General features: G+C 44.4%; 1 pseudogene across 1 annotated transcript; it reads right to left on the bottom strand.

Annotated features, from left to right (window-relative positions):
• Nucleotides 1-753: 753 nt before the first annotated feature.
• On the bottom strand, nucleotides 754-2,522 carry LOC105539632 (annotated as a pseudogene). The gene has a single exon (XR_001006082.1). The product of XR_001006082.1 is annotated as a Golgi apparatus membrane protein TVP23 homolog B pseudogene (transcript).
• Between the last annotated feature and the right edge of the window lie 17,512 nt (nucleotides 2,523-20,034).

The raw sequence follows: 20,034 nt of genomic DNA, 5'->3' as shown, positions 1-20,034 counted from the left end.
TATTCATTGGCCAGGTGTGGTGGCTCATGCCTGTAATCCCAGCACTTTGGGAGGCCTAAGGCAGGCGGATCACCTGAGGTCGGGAGTTCAAGACCAGCCTGGCCAACATGGAGAAACCTCATCGCTTCTAAAAATACAAAATTAGCCGGGCATGGTGACGCATGCCTGTAGTACCAGCTACTCAGGAGGCTGAGGAAGGAGAATCACTTCAATCCCAAAGGTGGAGGTTGCGGTGAGCAAAGATCACGCCATTGCACTCCAGACTGGGCAACAAGAGTAAAACGCTCTCAAAATAAATAAATAACAAATACATACATCATGTGATGTTTAAGTGTAAACGTACATATTTACTAATAATTGGTGGGGCTGGGCACCGTGGCTCATGCCTGTAATCCCAGCACTATAGGAGGCTGAGGCGGAAGGATCACCTGAGGTCTGGAATTCGAGACCAGGCTGGCCAACATGATGAAACCCCGTGTCTACTAAAAGTACAAAAAGATTAGACAGGTGTGGTGGCACATGCCTGTAATCTCAGGTACTCGGGAGGCTGAGGCAGGAGAATCACTTGAACTTGGAAGGTAGAGGTTGCAGTAAGCCAAGATCATGCCACTGTACCCCAGCCTGGGTGACAGAGCAAGAATCCATCTCAAAATAATAATAATACTAATAATAACAGGTGGAATGAGAATATGGCTCAATCGTCTAGGATATGAAAGTACTTCTCCCATTGTTGAGAAAAACTGTAACTTTTTTTTTCCTTGTAAACAGGAGAATTTTATACAAATATAAAGTTTTGCACCTTCAAAGTTATCACTCCAATAAGACACTTATTCAATTAAACAAATAATCTTGAAAACTATTTTAACAATGTACGAATATATTCACAACATAACCTGCTGATTAAGACTTCAACAAAGTTTATAATACCTATAACAGAATTTACAAATGCCTATAATAGTTTCTGGATTGGTTTACAGTTACACAGAATGCTTTAAGAAATACCATTAATACAAATGCATAATTTACAATATCCCCATTATAGCAAGAAAAAAATAGATTCAGAAAATAAAATATCTTTTAGGCATTTATTATGCCAAGTATGTAAATGATTATTCTCATTATGACATGAGAATAATGCTCTTTTAGTGGTAAAAGATCTATTAGCTCAAGGTCCACTGAAAAGCTTTCAATCTAGCTGTCCTTTCTGTAAAATAAATAGAACAGCAGCAATCTCTGGGTATTCCTTAAACAAACTATGATGATTCCATTTATATTAACTGGGCCTTAAGTAAATGACTTCTTCCAAATAAAAATAAAATTTTAGAAAATAATTAATACCACTGGCCCTAATTGTTTTCACTTGCTTGCATATGTCTAAGAAACTTCCCCAGGAAGTACAAATTGAAAACTAACAATAATTTCTAACTTATACATAAGCCAAAGTGCTCACTCTTACCATGGAAGCAAAATTTGCTCCTGAAAATAGTCTACAGAAATAATATGTAAACACATAGAACTTTGAGACAGACTAAGAACATCTTCCTATGTTTTATGGATCAAAATGCAAAGGTTTCCATTACCTATGTAAATGACCACTTTCATTAACTTGGCATATACTGATATTACACGGCTGTGTGCATACCTATGGAACACGTGCACACCTACACCACAGAATAAATCCTGACAATGTTTCTGGTGCCAGCATATACTTTCTAGCCCCAAATGCTGGAAAGCAAATAAAAACTTAATATGAAAACTACTTTTCCTTTTTATAAATCAAGTTTTTAAGTGGAAAAACAGAGCCAACACTCCTCGTTGCAACATGGACTAAGCTCTAAAAGGTTCAGAGTCAAGAATCTCTTCAGTTGTTCCCCAATGTAACAAAGCACGTAAGTTTTCTCTATTCAGGAAGTCTGATCATCTCCAGTGTTTTGTCGTAAGAACTGCTTTCCAAAATGTGAAGTAGCCATGCTGCTTAAATTCTTTCTGCTGCCCACCTTACACCCGATGTAACCATACAGGTTGGCACCTTGTAGCACCACACCCATGATAACCACTGCCAACCACTCTACTCTGAAGGAGAAGAGTGCACTAAAGGCAAATATCACCCACAGCACTGGACAGGTAATAAGTCCCAACCAAAAGATTCTCGATTCAGCCTCTGACACAGTTTTATTCTCTCGAGAGGACTCCTTTCTAGATTCAAATACCCAGTGGCTCTTTGCATCTTCAGCAATGTGATTCCACCAACGTAGGCCAACCATGAGTCTACCTGCGACATTCGTCACTGCCCAAAAGTCACACGACAAGATAATTGTCACCATACAGGTAATAAAGCTGATGCTGAGCAACTCACAGAGCAGACAGATGACCATTGCACTGACCCGAAAGAACAAGTGGAAAAATGATGCTACTGGATGTCTGATTTTGGATTTTCTTGGTCTATTAGTCGTTTCCTCTTCTGCATCAAACAGTGAAACATCTTCAGTGTCATCATTACTATCCTGCTGCAACATGGCGGCCCCAACTGTAACTATTTTTACCGAAAACACCTGTTTCACAAGCCTCTCCACAGTAACACCACAATCTCCAAGAGCTTAGTGTGCTAACAATGGTTTAAAGAATCTCTAGCGGGCCAGGTGTGGTGGCTCACGCCTGTAATCCCAGCTCCTTGGGAGGCCGAGGCGGGAGGATCACAAGGTCAGGAGATCGAGACCATCCTGGCTAATAGAGTGAAACCCCGTCTCTACTAAATACAGGAAAAAAAAAAAAAAAATTAGCCGGGCATGGTGGCAGGTGCCTGTAGTCCCAGCTACTTGGGAGGCTGAGGCAGGAGAATGGCGTGAACCCAGGAGGCAGAAGTTGCAGTGAGCCAAGAGCGCACCACTGCACTCCAGCCTGGGCAACAGAGATTCTGCCTCAAAAAAAAAAAAAAAAAAATCTCTAGTTATTATTTAGGTTGATTTCATATTCTTAAAATAATGATGGAATAAAACACCTTGTATCATTCATGTCTGTGTATGAACTTTCCATTCTAATTAGTAAGATTTTTCGAGTCAGGAACACAGTAACTCAATTACCTAAAAATGTAGTATAAAATCAGGCAGAAAATATTTTCCCCTTGTTGGTCTCCTTTTCTAGAATTTACCACATACTTTGTGCACATTAATAGGTGACTTCCATTGGCAGCTGCTCTACGCCTGATCCACAGAGAGCTGACAGAGCATCCAGATGTGGTCCCTGAACAATCCCTGCTGCCCAACAGCCCTGACACCACGGGACCCTCACCCCGTCTCCATCCATGTCTGGTGTGAGCCCTTCCCAGGACCATGCCCGGTGCCACCTCTTCCCAAGTTCATGTCACTGGGTCACGAGAGACGGAATCTAAGCGAGACGAGAGGGACTGAGGGAAGGCATGGGTGAGGGTGAGCAAACCTGTCAGGCAGGACGCTTCAGACTCAGAGAAGATTCCCAACTCCAAGGCCCAGCGTTTCAAAAAGGAAGGAGACAGAACAATCCACCGAGAATATCATCTCACCTGAGGAAGAGCCATCCCTGACTCCTCTGCTTTCCTCTTCCTCTTCCGGGTTTCTTCTTCACGTACCAAGAGTCTTTAGAAGTCAGTCCTGAATGTTAAAAATATGATGTTTATTGCTCAGAATCAACACACCCCGTCCCTGTAACACAACCACACATATAAAGGAGACCCCACACTGAGGAAATATGGTCCCCTGTGCTGCCCACTGCCCCAGAGACAATAAACTCCTACAGGAAATCTCCCGCACCCTCCTGGAGAAGTCCACACACCCTACAGCAGTGGGGAGCTTGGCTGAAATGAGCACCTCTTCAGGGCACAGACACAGCCCTGACCAAATGCCATGCAGAGGCTTGGTGCAGTAGCTCATGCCTGTCATTCCAACACTCTGGGATGCCGAGGCGGGTGGATCGTTTAATCTCAGGGGTTTGAGATCAGCCTGGGCAACATGGTGAAACCCCATCTTTACCAAAAATACAAAAAAAAACGTAGTCAGGCATGATGGTGCATGTCTGTGTGTCTATGGTCCCAGCTACTTTGGAAGCTGAGGTGGGAGAATTGCTTAAGCTCAGGAGTTCGAGACCAGCATGCCAACATGTTGAAACACTCTGTCTACTAAAAATACAAAAATTGGGCCGGCCGCAGTGGCTCATGCCTGTAATACTGGCACTCTGAAAGGTCAAGGCAGGCAGATTGCTTGACGTCAGGAGTTCGAGAGCAGCCTGGCCAACATGGTGAAACCCCGTCTCAACTAAAAATACAAAAAGCAGCTGGGCTTGGGCGTCTGTAATCCCAGCTACTTGGGAGGCTGAGGCAAGGGAATCCCGAGAATCTGGGAATCTGAGATTGTGGTGAGCCAAAATCACGCCACTGCACTTCAGCCTTTCCCATGCTGGTAAATTCCATCTAAAACAAACAAACAAGCAAAAAATCAAAAAACTATGTAGACCAGGTTCGGTGGCTCTTTCCTATAATCTCAGTACTCTGGGCAGCCAAGGCAGGAGGATACTTTGGGCCCAGGACTTTGAGACCAGCCTGGGAACACAGTGAAACCTCATTTCTACCAAAAAACAAACAAACGAAAAAACAATGATGGGCTTTTTGGTGGCTCATGACTGTGGTCCCAGCTACTCAAGAAGCTGAGGTAGGATTACTTGAGCCCAGGAGGACCAGGCTGCAGTTAGAGATCATGCCACTGCACTCCAGCCTAGGTAATTGGCCAGACCCTGTCTCTTAATATTAGTTAATTAATTAAGTTAAAAATTATGTGACAACAGAAAGGAATTTTTTTCCCACTTCACTGCCCCACTCCCTACCCTACTCTGGGAAAAGGGAACAGAGTGACTCAGAAGTGAATAAGTCGCTCCACTCTGGCTGAATAGGGATTCCAAGTGGAAGCTAACCTCCGAGGCCAAGGTTTATAGAATGTACATATCTTATAGATAGGATTCTTAAAACTCTCAATCTCATCTGTATAATTTAAGCAAGTTTTAAGTTACAAGATTATATACAAAGAAGTCAACATGTCACAACTAATCGTATCCAATGAGCTCACCCACTCATCTAAACCCAAAGCCCCCCACCCTTTTTTTTCTTTTGAGACAGGTCTTGCTCTATTGACCAGGCTGGAGTGCAGTGACATGCTCTCGCCTCACTGCAGCCTGGAAATCCTGGGCTCAAGTGATTCTTCTGTCTCTGCCTTCAGAGTAGCTGGGACTACAGGTGCGTACCATCATGCCGTTAATTTTTTTTTTTTTTGGCGGAGATGGGGGTGTCTCACTATGTGGACCAAGCTGGACTTGAACTCCTGGACTCAAGCAATCTTCTTGCCTCAGTCTCCTAAAGTGCTGGTATTACAGGCGTTAGCCACTGCGCCCAGCCCCTCTTTCTTCATTACTATGCTTCCCTTTCTAATTCTGTACCTATCTCTCTCCCCTTCTCTCTCTAGCTCTTGTTTTCTTTAATTTCCCTGGGATTCTGCTCATTTTGTACCCCTCTCCTCTTCTGCTGTTTATCCCTTTCTTCCCTCCATTCCTTCTCTTCCACCTCTTCTGCTCCATCCTCGCAACTTACCTAACTTCTTGCTGCTCCTTCTCCCCAATCGTTCGATCATCCTCAATCTTGATATATTTCCGTCTCTTCTCCCATCTCTGTACCTCCTCTGCTCTCCCTGTTAAATTCTCTCTTCGCTGTTATATCTCCCTGTCCCCACTCTCTGGAACCCCATTCCTCAGGTGTCCTCCCTGCTGTGGTTCTCCTTCTGTTCTTGCCACCAGCACCACTCTGCTCTGTCTGCCCCGGCTCCAAATCCCTCCCTACTCTCCCTCACTCTGATGAGCCTCCCTCTTTGCTGCCCTTCTCCCTACATTGCTGTCCTTCATCTCTCTGCACATCTAGCTTTGCTCTACATTTCTCCAGTTGCTTTTCTCCTCCTGCTTTCTTATCGTTTTCTTTTCACTTTTGCTGTCTCCGGGCAAATCCCTCACCCATCCTCTACTTTGCCATCTGTTATGGTCTTTCTCATTCTTCTTTTGTCTGTCTCAGGTTTTCTACTGCTCTGTCTCCTGAAGCCCTTGACCCACACAATCACAGGAGGGTTTGGAGTAGGAAGCCTGCATCCCGGGGGAGCGCATTTTCCAGTGGCTGGAGCTGGGCAGACAAGAACACCCCATATCACAGGACAGGCCCCGGGAACCTCCCCAACGCGGTCTCAGGGGAAGCGGTGACTGCAGAGGGGAGACCTGGGGAACTGCAGGGCCCGGCACGAGGAGGGAGGTGGGGGCGTCTTAAGACAAGGGTGGGGGTCTGCACGATTCTAGGACTAGGCAGAGGACGCGGCCTCCGTGGGACTGAGGTCCCTGCGCTACGCTCCAGTGGCCTACCAAGGCGAGGGTGGGAGGCGCCTAGGGAGGGAATTCAGCTCCCCGGTGAGGACTTTAAAAAGCGCGGGGCGGGAGGAGTCAGAAAATGGTTTTGAGCAGGAAAACTACGCGACAGGAAGTGTAACATTGCCCTATAGCAGAAAGACCGGGGCCGGCCCAGCCTCGGGGCGACTTTAAACCCAAAAGGAAGCGATATCCGGACTCTCATGGGGACGTCTCAATTTGTCCTGGGTGAAGGAAGAAGGGCGAGAATTTCCAGGTCTGTAGGGACCCCACGTTTCAGGTATAGAAGCGCAGGGGACCTGGTAAGCCCAGACTTAATACAAGAGCGAAACTCACCGCCGCGGTGTGACCTTCACTCCACCAAACCCGCTTCCGGGTTTGCGCGAATCTGCGCACGCAGTACGGAAGCCAGGTCTGGGCGGGGGCCGGGAGGAGGTGGGCGGGGCCTTGAGGAGTAGGGGCGGGGCGGAAGGCGGAGAGACTTTCCTCTTTAGAACCGGCAGAGGGCGGGGCCAGGGCGGGACCTGTGCCTCTCTCAGCCTCCTTCTCAGCGCGTCTGTTTTTCGGGTTTTGGAGGCGAGACCGACCAGGAAGGCTGCGGTATGATTCAAAAGCCCTGGAATTGTCTGGAACGAAGATGCAAACTAGAATGGGAAATGCAAAGCCCTGCCTGGGCGAAAAGTACGATTTCATGCTGACGGCCCACAGAACCAAATAGAAATCCTCTCCCTTTCTATTCTCTCACTTGGGAGAGAGTCCACCCTGTGCTTAGCTTCAGAGACTCAGGTCACTGCATGAGATGCGGGACGGAGTGCTCAGGCCAAGGAGAGGTGAGGTCACCACCTGCGGCTTAGACACAGCAGGGATGCGGGCGCGGGAGCCTGAGGTCCCAGCTATTCAGGAAGCAGCGGAGGGAGGATCGCTGAGCCTGGGAGTCCAGGCCAGCCTGGGCGACAAAGGCTGGCCTGGACTCCTCGACAAACACCCCCTCCCGCAGGGCTCCCTTCCTCGTCTCTGTCTTTCTCTTGCTTTTTTTATAATAGCATTTTTGATGCTGTTACATAGGGATCCAACATTATTCTTTTCCACGTGGATATCTAGTTAGTTGTCCCAGCGTATTTGTGTAAGAGATCTATTACATTTTTTTTTTTTTTTGAGATGAAGTTTTGCTCTACTTGCCCAGGCTGGAGAGCATTGGCGCGATCTCGGCTCACCGCAACCTCCTGGGTTCAAGCGATTCTCAAGCCTCAAACTCCCAAGTAGCTGGGATTACAGGAACGTGCCACCATGCCCTGCTAATTTTGTATTTTTAGTAGAGACGGGATTTCTCCATGTTGGTCAGGTTGGTCTCAAACTTCCGACCTCAAATGATCTGCCCGCCTCGGCCTCTCAAAGTGCTGGGATTACAGGCGTGAGCCACCGCTCCTGGCTTATTTTCTTTTTTATATTTACTTTTTTCTATTCTCGAGACAGTTTTCTCTGTTGGCCAAGCTGGAATGCAGTGGCGAGATCTGGGCTCACTGCAACCCCTGTCTCCTGGGTTGAAGCGATTCTCCTGTCTCAGCCTCTGGTGTAACTGACATTACAGGCGCGCGCAACCATGCCCAGCTAATTTTGTATTTTAAAAACCTCCTCTCTAATTTTTAGAGACGGGGTTTCACTATGTTGTCTAGGTTGGTCTCGAACTTCTGACTTCAAGTGATCTGCCTGCCTCAGCCTCTCAAAGTGCTGGGATTATAGTCATAAGCCACCATGCCTGGCCCCAAAAATATTCCTTATTTTACTCTTTAAATTTTGAGAAAATATAATGGAAAACAAAACAAAATCTTCTCCCAAATGAGAAGTCATCTTCACGACGATAATAGTGAGAGAAATAAAAACCACTTTATTAATAAATAAGCCTTAAGCCAGAATATGATGGGAAAATAGAGACAAACAGCTGAGAGGTTGAAAAGAGACAAAGAAACTTCGCTATTCTATACAACCCGTTGAATACACGTTTTCAAGATAAACACTAATCAGCCCTCAGGGAAGAGGACTTAACACCACCCTGGGTCACACACAGTTCATCCTGGCTCACACCGGTAATGGAGGTGACCATCTGTGTCAACTAATTAGCTTCATCCAGAGGGAGGGGGAAAACCCCAACCCGTGCCTTTTTGACAAGTGTGAGTGTTACAACATAGCGACAGGTGCCCTCTCTGATCAGGTGCCTGCAATCCAACAGAAACTGATGTCAGCAGTAAATAATAAAATTTGGAATATATGATTAAGTATTGAGTTTACGTGAACACAAAGCTTGAGGATAGCCACCTGGAAACATCAACTCCAGATGAATGGGATCAGCGTTCCAAAGTAGAGACGTTAAGGTTTCACATACAGGGAAAGACAGAGAATCTTTAGCAGAATCATGACAGTTTTCATTCAAGACCAGTGCATAGGCTGCAGCAACTTGTTTGGTTACGGACTGATACAATTTGTGGAAGTCTACTTTATCACTCCATAAGAAGTAACAATGATCCCATGAGGTCTTAGCTCTGGGGCTGCTTAGTCTTCCTAATTATTGACAGGAAAACTCTTTTTTCTTTGAGAGGGAGTATTGCTCTGTCGCCCAGGAGTGTAATCTCAGCTCACTGCAACCTCCACCTCCTGGGTTCAAGCAGTTCTCCTGATTCTAATTGTCAGTCCCCTCTTCAACCAGCCCCCCCCACTCCACCCCTTTACGGAGGTCCCTGCCCCTCTCCACTACGCTGCCCCAGTCTGAGGGGAGCTCGTCCGCCCCGCCTCCAGGACTCTACCTGCTCAAACAAGGCGCTTTACATTAAAACCATTTTCTGGCCGGTCGCGGTGGCTCAAGCCTGTAATCCCAGCACTTTGGGAGGCCGAGACGGGCGGATCACGAGGTCAGGAGATCGAGACCATCCTGGCTAACACGGTGAAACCCCGTCTCTACTAAAAAAAAAAAAAAATACAAAAAACTAGCCGGGCGAGGTGGCGGGCACCTGTAGTCCCAGCTACTCGGGCGGCTGAGGCAGGAGAATGGCGTAAACCCAGGAGGCGGAGCTTGCAGTGAGCTGAGATCCGGCCACTGCACTCCAGCCTGGGCCACAGAGCGAGACTCCGTCTCAAAAAAAAAAAAAAAAACAAAAAAAAACATTTTCTACTTAAGAGGAAAAACGATTCAGCGTTCAGTACTGATGGCCCACTACAATATGTTGTTTTACCTTCGATTGTTTGAAACACTAACTTGAAACGGGCAGGAAAGGTCTATGATATTAGGGGTAATATCACGGCACATCAGAACCAATCCACCAATCAGAACCCGGAGGATTTAGTCCAGGCCGGCAAGAGGATGACGGTAGGCGACATCCGGGGCCCAACTGAGAGAGCCCAAACCCGACCCTTGCAGGCCCACGCCCTTCAGAACAACACCCCCTCCAGACCCCGCCCCCAAGATGACGATAACCCTCTGGTTCTGCCCTTTCCCGCTGTATGGCCTGACCCCAGGCAGCCTCCTCCCTCTTGCCCCGCCCCAGTCTTGTTCCAGGTATCGCCCCCACGCTCTAGCTCTCCTAGGTTCCTGCTTAACAATTTATACACTCATGTACCACAGAGTCCTAAGCACAAATATGGACGACACCAATCTCTGGTAATGTATCTGACTGAGCGTCTGCCTCAAGAACATAACAATAGCAATACTGAGTGAAATATTAGTAAGTTTCATGTATGTATATAATTGATCATTTATTATCTGCAGCTTTAAATTGGCTAAAATTACATAGCATGGGTTTTTATTTTAATCAAATATTAGAAATCTATCATTCACAAATGGAATCTAATCACACAAAGTTGAAGAGCATTTCCCTATGTTGAATAAATATGAAGTCGTTCAGAAATTGGAACTGATTTAGTGTTTTGCATTACACCTAGTTCTTTTCTTTTCTTTTACTGTTTTTTGAGACGCAGTTTCTCTCTTGTTGCCCAGACTGGAGTGCAATGGCGGCATCTCGGTCATTCTGGAACTGATTTTGTGCTAGTCTTTTTTTTCTGTGTTCATGAGCTTGTGAACCAAAAGTATCTAACAGGTCTCAATCAATTTAGAAATCTATTTTGCCAATGTTAAAAATGCACCCCGATAGCCTCAGGAGGTCCTGACGACGTGTGCCCAAGTGTTCAGGCTGTAACTTGATTTTACTCATTTTACAGAGACATGAGACATCAATCAGTACATAGAAGATGTACATTAATTCGGTCTGGAAAGGTGGAAAAACAAACTGGGGGCTTCCGGGTCACAGGTAGCTAACAAAGGATCACATTCTTTGAGTGACTGATCAGCCTTCCACTGAATACACAATTTATATATGAGAGGGAGTAGAAGATAGTCACTTATGCCTTAGTCTGGTTCAGTGGCTCTGAATTTTTACATAAATAGGGCAGGGGAAGCAATCAGATAGGCATTTGTCTCAGGTGTGCAGACGGATGGGTTCTGTCCCACACTTGGGCAGATAAGCTATCAGTTTACATTACCAAGGAGTAATTCAACAGAACTATTTTAGGGTGAAGATCTTGAGGTTCCCAGTTAGTGAGGGGAGTATTGTAGCTTTTCTCCTTCCTTCCTTCCTTCCTTCCTGTTTTTTGAGACAGTTTCACTCTTGCCCAAGCAGGAGTGCAGTGGCCCAATCTCTGCTCACCGCAACCTTCACCTCCTGGGTTCAAGTGATTCTTTTACCTCAGCCTCTTGAGTAGCTGGGATTACAGGCAGGCACCACCATGCCTGGCTAATTTGGTATTTTTAGTAAAGACGGGGTATCTCCGTGTTGGTCAGGCTGGTCTCGAACTCCCAACCTCAGGTGATCACCGCACCCAGCCTCTCTGTAACTGTTTTTTAAATACTTGTAGCTATCTTGTCTAGGAATAAAATGGGAGGCAGGTTTGTCTGACACAGTTCCCAGCTTGACTTTTCTCTTTGGCTTAGCAATTTTTATTTTTCTTTCACAAGCTTGTGACTGACATAATGCTTTGACACACTGATATTGCTTTATATAGATTTTTCCATAACAGTGAAGTCCAAGGGTCTATCATGAAGTGGGTTAGGAGAGACGAGAAGATTCCCAGGAGTCTCCTGGCCTCAAGCAACCATCCTACCTTAGTCTCCCAAAGTGCCAGGACCACAGGTGTGATCCACTGAACCCAGTGGAGTCTCCATCTCAAAAAATCCAAAAGCAGTTCACAAATTATGGATCTCTATGGAATTACATCATTTTACTTTATTTTTTGACATGAAAAGTCTCACATATTTATTGTTGAACCCAGCCAATGTATGCATTCATAACAGAGTCAGAGAGAAAAAATATATTAGCAATAAAAAATGTCCAACTCTCCAGATAGTGGTGACATTTTCAGTTTGATATGGTAACGTGATTGTGACGCTTAGACAGCATAAATATGTGTGCTACCTCATGTGCAATTCTTTATAGACCCATCTTGGTTCTTCTCCAATGTACCCTTTTAGAGTCGTACCTGATTTTATTACCAGTTTTCATCTGAATCCACTAGGGGAATCGGATGATTTTACTTTTGTTTCTTGGCCAGGAATCTCTTAATCCTGAAACTCTCTTGAGAGGACACGGTGAGAAGCAGAGTCAAGTGCACACTACGATGGTGAAGAAAAGAAAAGAAGGGGCTTGACATCTTTATTTATTTTTATTTATTTTTTGAGTTGGAGTATTGCTCTTGTTCCCCAGGCTGGAGTGCAATGGTGCCATCTTGGCTCACTGCAACCTCCACTTACAGGGTTCTAGCGATTCTCCTGCCTCAGCCTCCCAAGTAGCTGGGATTACAGGCACCCACCACCATACCCAGCTAATTTTTGTATTTGTAGTAGAGATGGAGTTTCACCATGTTAACCAGGCTGGTCTCAAACTCCTATTTTTTCAGCTGTTAGCTGTCAGTCCTCTTCATTACGGCACAAATAAGATTAATTTTTGTCTGTAAAACTGATGTGGATGGTCTGCCTGCCACTCCATGCATCACTTTCAACATTGTCTTGTACCAACTCAAAATGAGTTATCCATTTACAAACTGGTGATTTTTGGGGGGCATCATCACCATAACATTTTCATAAAGGATTAATGATTTAATTATTTCTCTACCCAAACTTTACCGTAAGTATTCTTCTTTTGAGACAGTGTCTTGTTCTGTCACTTACACTGGAGTGCAGTGGCATGATCACAGCTCACTGCAGCCTCGACCTCCCAAGCCCAAGCCATCCTCCCACCACAGACTCCACAGTAGTTGAGACTGCAGGCATATGCCATCATGCCCAGATAATTTTTAGATTTTTTTTGTAGAGAAGGAGGTTTTGCCATGTTGCCCATTCTGGTCTTGAATACCTGCGCTCACATGCCACACCTGTCTCGGTCTCTGAAAGTGCTGGTATTACAGGCCTGACCCTCTTCATCTGTTCTAATCAGAAAGTTGATGTTTTTTCTTGTTTCAATTTTAGCAGAATTTGTACTGCTTTGATATAGTCTCTTTTCAAACTCATGTCTTATCCTTCTGAGTGCCTCAAACTAGAGCCTGTTCAGACATGTTAAAACAGATTTGTATGGGTTCATTTGGGTGTAAAGGGTGTGAAATTTATGCACAATTTTCTCATAATATTATTTTTCCATGAACTTCTTAAGGACCCCTTGTACAGGCAACTCTATTCAAGAGGATATAAAAAGGATTGTAGACATTCAAGTGCCACTTATTTCTGGGATGCAAGGATGGTTCAACATACTCAAGCAAATCAATGTGATATGCCATTTGAACAGAATGAAAGGTGAAAACCACATCATCTCAATAGATGGAGAAAAAGCATTTCACAAAATTCAACATCCAGTCATCATGGAAATCCAAAACAAAATAGAGAAGGAAATTTACCTCAACAATAGAAAGAGCATCCATGAAATGACCAATGCAGAAATAACCAAGCAGGGAAAATGGAATGCTTTTCCTGTAGAATTTCACATGATGCAAAAATGCTCTCACTCCTTCTACTCAATAAATATTGGCTGTCCTAGCCAGAACAATTAAATAGCAAAACGAATGAAACTCATCCAAATCAGAAAGAAGTAAAATTATATTAGTTTGTAGATGATGTAATCTTCTGTGTAAAAAAATCATAAAGAGTCAACCAAAATACTACTGTAACTAATAAACACATTCTGTGTATTTACAGAATAAATTATCAGCGTCAAAAATTAGTTGAATTTTGATACATTAATAAATAATTATAAAATAAAATTTAAAAACACTTTCATTTGCTAGAGATCTTAAAGTAAGAAATACTTAGGAATAAACGTAAAAAGGTGAGAACTTTGTACCTTTAAACCTATAAACATTCATCAAAATGATTAAAAACTTTATATAAACAGAGATACAACACATATTGATGGATTGGAAAAATCAATACTGTTAAATAATTATTTAACCCAATGTGATTTAGATTCAACACAGTACCCATAATAATCCTTATCCGTTTTTGTCAAAGAAACAAAAAACAGGTTGGGAAAAGTGGCTCATGTTTGTCAGCCAGGCTGATCTCAAACTTCTGACCTCAAGTAATCTACCCGTCTTGGCCCCCTGAAGTGTTGGGATTACAGGCATGAGCCACCGCACCTGGCCCAGTCCTCTTAATAGAAACACTTAAATGTCAATTAATGTTTGAATTCAATGTTAAGTCAACTCAAACTCAAGTCAATGCTGAATTGACTCTAATGTCAATTAATGCGTGATGGTTTGTTATACTCATTGCATTGGAACAATTATCTCCCAAATGAATTTTCTGATGTTCTGCAAGGAGGAACCTCAGACTGAAGATCCCGCCACATTGATGACATTTTAAAATTTCTGTCCAGTATGAATTCTCTCATGTCTAATGAGGTGTGAACGTGAAGTAAAATCTTTGCCATAATCATCACACTTGTGAGGTTTCTCTCCTGTATGAATTCTCCTGTTTTGCATAAGATGAAGTTTGATTGAAAATCTTGCCACAATCATGACATTTGTAATGTTTCTCCCTCCCAGGGAGGGTGTAGAGGTGTCCCATACCTGTGGGTTACGGTGGGGAGGATATGAGAGGAAGACGCAAAGGAGGCTATGAACTGGGGGGAAAGGTGGCAATGAGGTGAGGCTGTAGCTGAGAAATAGTCAGGGAAGCAGATAATTTGGTTAAAATGTCTCGACCTAATAAGGAAACTGGGCATGTGGGCATAACTAAAAAGGAGTGCATAAAAGAATGTTGTCCAAGTTAGCACCAGAGTTGGGGAGTTTTAACGGGTTTAGAAGCCTGGCCATCAATACCCACAACAGGTATGGAGGCAACGGAAACAGGCACTTGAAAAGAAGGTAACATGGAGTGGGTAGCCTCCATATTGATTAAGAAGGGGATGGACTTACCCTCTACTGGGAGAGTTACCTGAAGTTCAGCATCCGTGATGGTCCAGGAGGCCTCCAAGGCAATATCAGGCAGCATTAGTCTTGAGCCACTAAGCCGAGCAGATCTGGGAAGGAGTCAGAGAGCCTTAGGCCAGAGCTCTAGGGGCTCTGGGAGTGGCTGCCAGGCAAGTTGGACAGTTCAATTTCCAGTGGGGTCCCACACAGATGGGACAGGGCTTAGGAGGAATCCTGGGATGTGGGCGTTCCTTGGCCCCGTGGCCAGATTTTTGGCATTTGAAGCAAGATCCTGGGGGAGGAGGTCCTGGAGGAACACCTGGCTGCTGTAGTTCAGGTGTTTTGAAGTTGTTGTGTGCTGGAGATGTGGCTGGGGTTTTTCCCACAGCGGAGGCAAATAATTGCAACTCTTCTCTATTATCATACACCTTGAAGGCAAGGTTAATTAAGTTCTGCTGTGGGGTTTGAAGGCCAGAATCTAATTTTCAGAGCTTTTTCTAATGTCAGGAGTGGATTGGGTAATAAAGTGTATATTGAGAATAAGACGGCCTTCTGGTCTCTCTGGGTCTAGGGCTGGAAAGCGTCTAAGGGTTGTTGCCAAACGGGCCATGAGCTGGGCTGTTTTTATATTTAATGAAAAAGAGCCTAAATGCTAACTGATTTGGGAGAGGTCGGCTAAAGAAAAAGGAGCATTAACCCTGACTATGCCTTCAGCTCCAGCCACATCTCTAAGATGGTTAGAGAAAAAACTCTTTCCCGTTCATCTGGGGAGAGGGTAGAAGTTAGGATGACATTTAAGTCACTCCAGGTTAAATTGTAGGACAGAGTTAGATATTGGAATTCCTGTATATATTTAGTGGGGTCTGATGAGAAAGAGCCTAAGTGCTGACTGATCTGAGAGAGGTCTGATAGAGAAAAAGGCACAGGTACCCTAAATATGCCTTCAGCTCCAACCACCTTTCTGAGGAAATTGTTGGGCAGGTTCAGGAGAGCGAGCTGCAGAATGAAACTGTAAGCCAGACCAGGTGTGAGGAGGGGAGGTGATAGAAGGATTGTAGGGTGGAGGAGTGGAGGCTGAGGAAGAATTGGGACCTGGCTTGGCCTGGTGAGGAGCAGCCTGGAGAGGGGAAAGGTCAGATGGGTCCATAGAACAGGAGGATTCAAAGGACTCAGAGTTTGGAGTGGAGACTGAAGGAACAGGAGAGAAAGAAGAAAGATTTGGGATGAGTCACATTGGGAGCAGAGATTAGGAAGGGACTGATGTGTAAAAGAATGCCTGGACATCAGGCACCTCAGACCATCTGCCCATTTTACAACAAGAATTATCTAGATCTTATAGGATGGAGAAAGTAAAAGTGCCATTTTCTGGCTATTTAGAACAATTGTCGAGTTTGTATTGGGGTCAAGCGGTGTTGCAGAAGAAAGTAAGGCTTTTAGGTTCTAGGTCAGGTGTGAGTTGAAAAGGTTTTAAGTTCTTGAGAACACAGGCTAGGGGAAAGGAAGGAGGAATGGAGGGTGGAAGGTTGCCCAAACTGAAGGAGGCAAGCCCAGAAAAAAGAAAGGGTAGAGACATGGAGAGATGGGGGTGGAAGGTAGTTGCCCCCCAGGGGAGGTGTTGCTTGCCACCAAAGTGAAGGATCAAGGTAGGCTTCCCCACAGTGATCAGACACCTCTGAAACGTGGGTGAAGAATCAGGCAGGTGTCCCCTCAGTGATTAAACACCAAGGGAAGACTGTCTTCCCGTGTCCGTGACCGGCGCTGCAGTTTTGGGTTCACGGATAAAACGCATCTCCTCTGTCTCTACCAGAAAAGGAAAGGAATTGAAATTAAGGGGAGAGATTGAAGGGTGGCACAGAAATTGAAAGGAGAAAGAGGTTGAAGGATAGTGAGAGAGGTTGGAGAAGAGAGTAAAAAGAGGCCGCTTACCCAATTTAACATTGGTGAGATGTTACTTGGGCTGGTTGGTCTGAGGACCTGAGGTTGTAGGTGGATCTCCTCATGGGGTGAGGGTGAGGATAGGGAGCTGGTCTCCCAAAGGAGTCCCCCTGTCCAGGGCTTTGTCACCAAATGTCATGCACATCCATGTGAAGAGAGTCCACCAAACCGGCTTTGTGTGAGAAACAAGGCTGTTGATTTCACCTGGGTGGTGCAGGCGGGCTGAGTCCGAGAAAGGAGTCGGCAAAGGGTGATCAGGTTATCATTAGTTCTTAAAGGTTTGGGATAGGCGGTTGAGTTAGGAGCAATTTTTTGTGGGCAAGCAGTGGCTCTCACAAAGTACATTCTCAAGGGCGGGGAGAATATTACAAAGTACCCTTCTTAAGGGCGGGAGAATATCACAAAGTTCATTATCGCAAGGACAGGAAGGGTGTATTGTCATAAGGTCAATTGATCAGTCAGGGTGGGGCAGGAACAGATCATAGTGGTGGAATGTCACTTTTTGTGGTTCTTCAGTTGCTTCAGGCCATCTGGATGTATACATGCAGGTCACAGGGGATCTGACAGCTTAGCATGGGCTCAGAGGCCTGACAATGGGAGATAGAGGCAAACGGCTGAGAGGTTGAAAAGAGAGAAAGAAACTTCCCTGTTCTATACAACCCATTAAGTACATGTTTTCAACATAAACACTAATCAGTCCTCAGGGGAGAGGAACTGATAACACTCTTGGTCACACATAGTTCATCCTGGCTCTACTTGTTAACATAGTTGACCATCTGTGTCAGCTACTTAACTTCATCCAGAAGAAGGGAGAAAAACCCAAACCCATGTCTTTTTGGCAAGTGTGAGTTTTACAACATGGTGAAAGGTGACCTCTCTTGTGAGGCTCCTACAATACGACAGAAACTGATGTCAGCAGTACATAATAAAATTTAAACTACATGATTAAGTATAGATCATTTGAACACATAGTTTGAAGAGAGCCACCTCGAAACGTCAACTCCAAATGAATGGGATCAGCATTCCCAAGTAGAGACGTTAAGGTTTCACAGACATAGGGAAAGCCAGAAAAGCTTTAGCAGAATCACCACATTTTCCATTCAAGACCAGTGCATAGGGTGCAGCAACTTGATTGGTTACAGATTGATACACTTCAAGGAAGGTACTTTATCACTCCAGAAGAAGGGACAACGATCAGAGGAGGTCTTTCTCTGGGACTGCTTAGTTTTCCTAACTACCTACAGGAAAACTCTTAGAAGTTGCGCCTGCATACCACTGGACTCAGGTTGCATGACTACATTCCTCTCAAGGCTCAGAATTATTTAAAGGTCCATAGCTTTAAATTGGAAGTATTTAAGGTTTGAATTACTTAATTTCTTACTGAGATACAAATATTATCTTCCTTGTTGTTTGCCTTTCAAAGAGAGTTCCCAAGTCCTTCAGAAATACATCCCTGGGGCAGGCATGGTGGCTCATGCCTGTAACCTAACCATAGCATTTTGGGAGGCTGAGGCAGGCGGATTGCCCAAGTTCCGGAGTTCAAGACCAGTCTGGGTAACATGGTGAAACCTCGTCTCTACTAAAATATGAAAAAATTATCCGGGCATGGCAACATGCTCCTATAGTTCCAGCTACTTGAAAGGCTGAGGCAGGAGAATTGCTTGAACCCGGGAGGTGGTTTACTTAAAGTAAGAAATACTTAGGAATAAAACTAAAAAGATGAGAAGTTTCTACTTTGAAATCTACAAACATTCATCAAAATGATTAAATAGAGATACAACCCATATTGATGGACTGGAAAAAATTAATATTGTTAAATGATTATATAACCCAATGTGATTTAGATTCAACACAATACCCATGAAAATCCCTATCAGTTTTTGTTAAAGAAACAAAAAGCAAACTGGGAAAAGTGACTCACATCTGTCGGCCAGGCTGGTCTCAAACTCCTCACCTCAAGTGATTTACCCATCTTGGCCCCCCAAAGTGTTGACATTACAGGTATGAGCCACCCTGCATGGCCCAATCCTCTTAACATAAACACTTTAATGTTAGTTAATGCTTGAACTCAATGTTAAGTCAACTCAAACTCAAGTCAGTGCTGAAATGACTCTATTGCCAATTAATGGTTGATGGTTTGTTATACTCATTGCATTTGGAACAATTATCTCAAAAATGAATTTTCTGATGTTCTGCAAGGAGTAACCTCAGATCTCAGACTGAAGACCTTGCCACACTGATGACATTTGTAAGATTTCTGTCCAGTATGCATTCTCTGATGTCTAATGAGGTGTGAACGTGAAGTAAAGGCTTTGCCACAATCATCACACTTGTGACGTTTCTCTCCTGTATGAATTCTCTTATGTTTTGCATAAGATGAAGCTTGACTGAAGACCTTGCCACAATCATGACATTTGTAAGGTTTCTCTACTGTATGAGTTCGCCAGTGAACTGCAAGGTATGAATGATGTCTGAAAAATTTGCCACATTTGTTGCACTTGTAAGATCTCTCTTCATTATGGATTCTCCAATGATTTGCAATGGTTGTAGCATTACTGAAGACTTGGTGACAATCATTACATTAGTAAAGTTTCCCTATACCATGGATTGCTTGATGGTGAATAAGTGTTGACTACCCACCAAAAGCTTTGCCACACTCATTACACTTGTACGGTTTCTCTCCAGTGTGAATTCTAGTATGTAGTGTCAGGTGTAAAATACTCCCAAAAGCCTTGTCACAAACCTTACATTTGTATGGTTTCTCTCCAGTGTGAATTATCCTATGTCTTTCAAGGTGTGATTTGGGACTGAAAACTTTGTCACATTCTTCACGTCTGTAAGGTTTCCCTCCAGTATGAAGTCTATGATGACGTGCAAGGTTTGATTGTTGATTAAAAACCTTGCCACATTCATTACACTTATAAGGTTTCTCTCCAGTATGAATTGCCTTATGAATTACAAGAGCTGAATTTTGACTGAAGGTCTTGCCACACTCATTATACTTGTAAGGTTTCTCACCAGTGTGACATTTATGATGGTATGCAAGGTATCGCTTCTGATGAAAGACCTTGCCACATACATCGCATTTATATTGTTTCTCTTCTAAGGGCATTATTTGGCGTTTCCTTAAGAATGAGCTACAGCCGGGCGCGGTGGCTCACCCCTGTAATCCCAGCACTTTGGGAGGCCGAGACGGGCGGATCACGAGGTCAGGAGATCGAGACCATCCTGGCTAACACG

The sequence above is a fragment of the Mandrillus leucophaeus genome, unplaced genomic scaffold, assembly GCF_000951045.1.
Source record: "Mandrillus leucophaeus isolate KB7577 unplaced genomic scaffold, Mleu.le_1.0 Scaffold104, whole genome shotgun sequence".
Classification (NCBI taxonomy): domain Eukaryota; kingdom Metazoa; phylum Chordata; class Mammalia; order Primates; family Cercopithecidae; genus Mandrillus; species Mandrillus leucophaeus.
The sequence above is the reverse complement of the archived record's forward strand: the minus strand, read 5'-3'. Positions and strand labels throughout refer to the sequence as shown.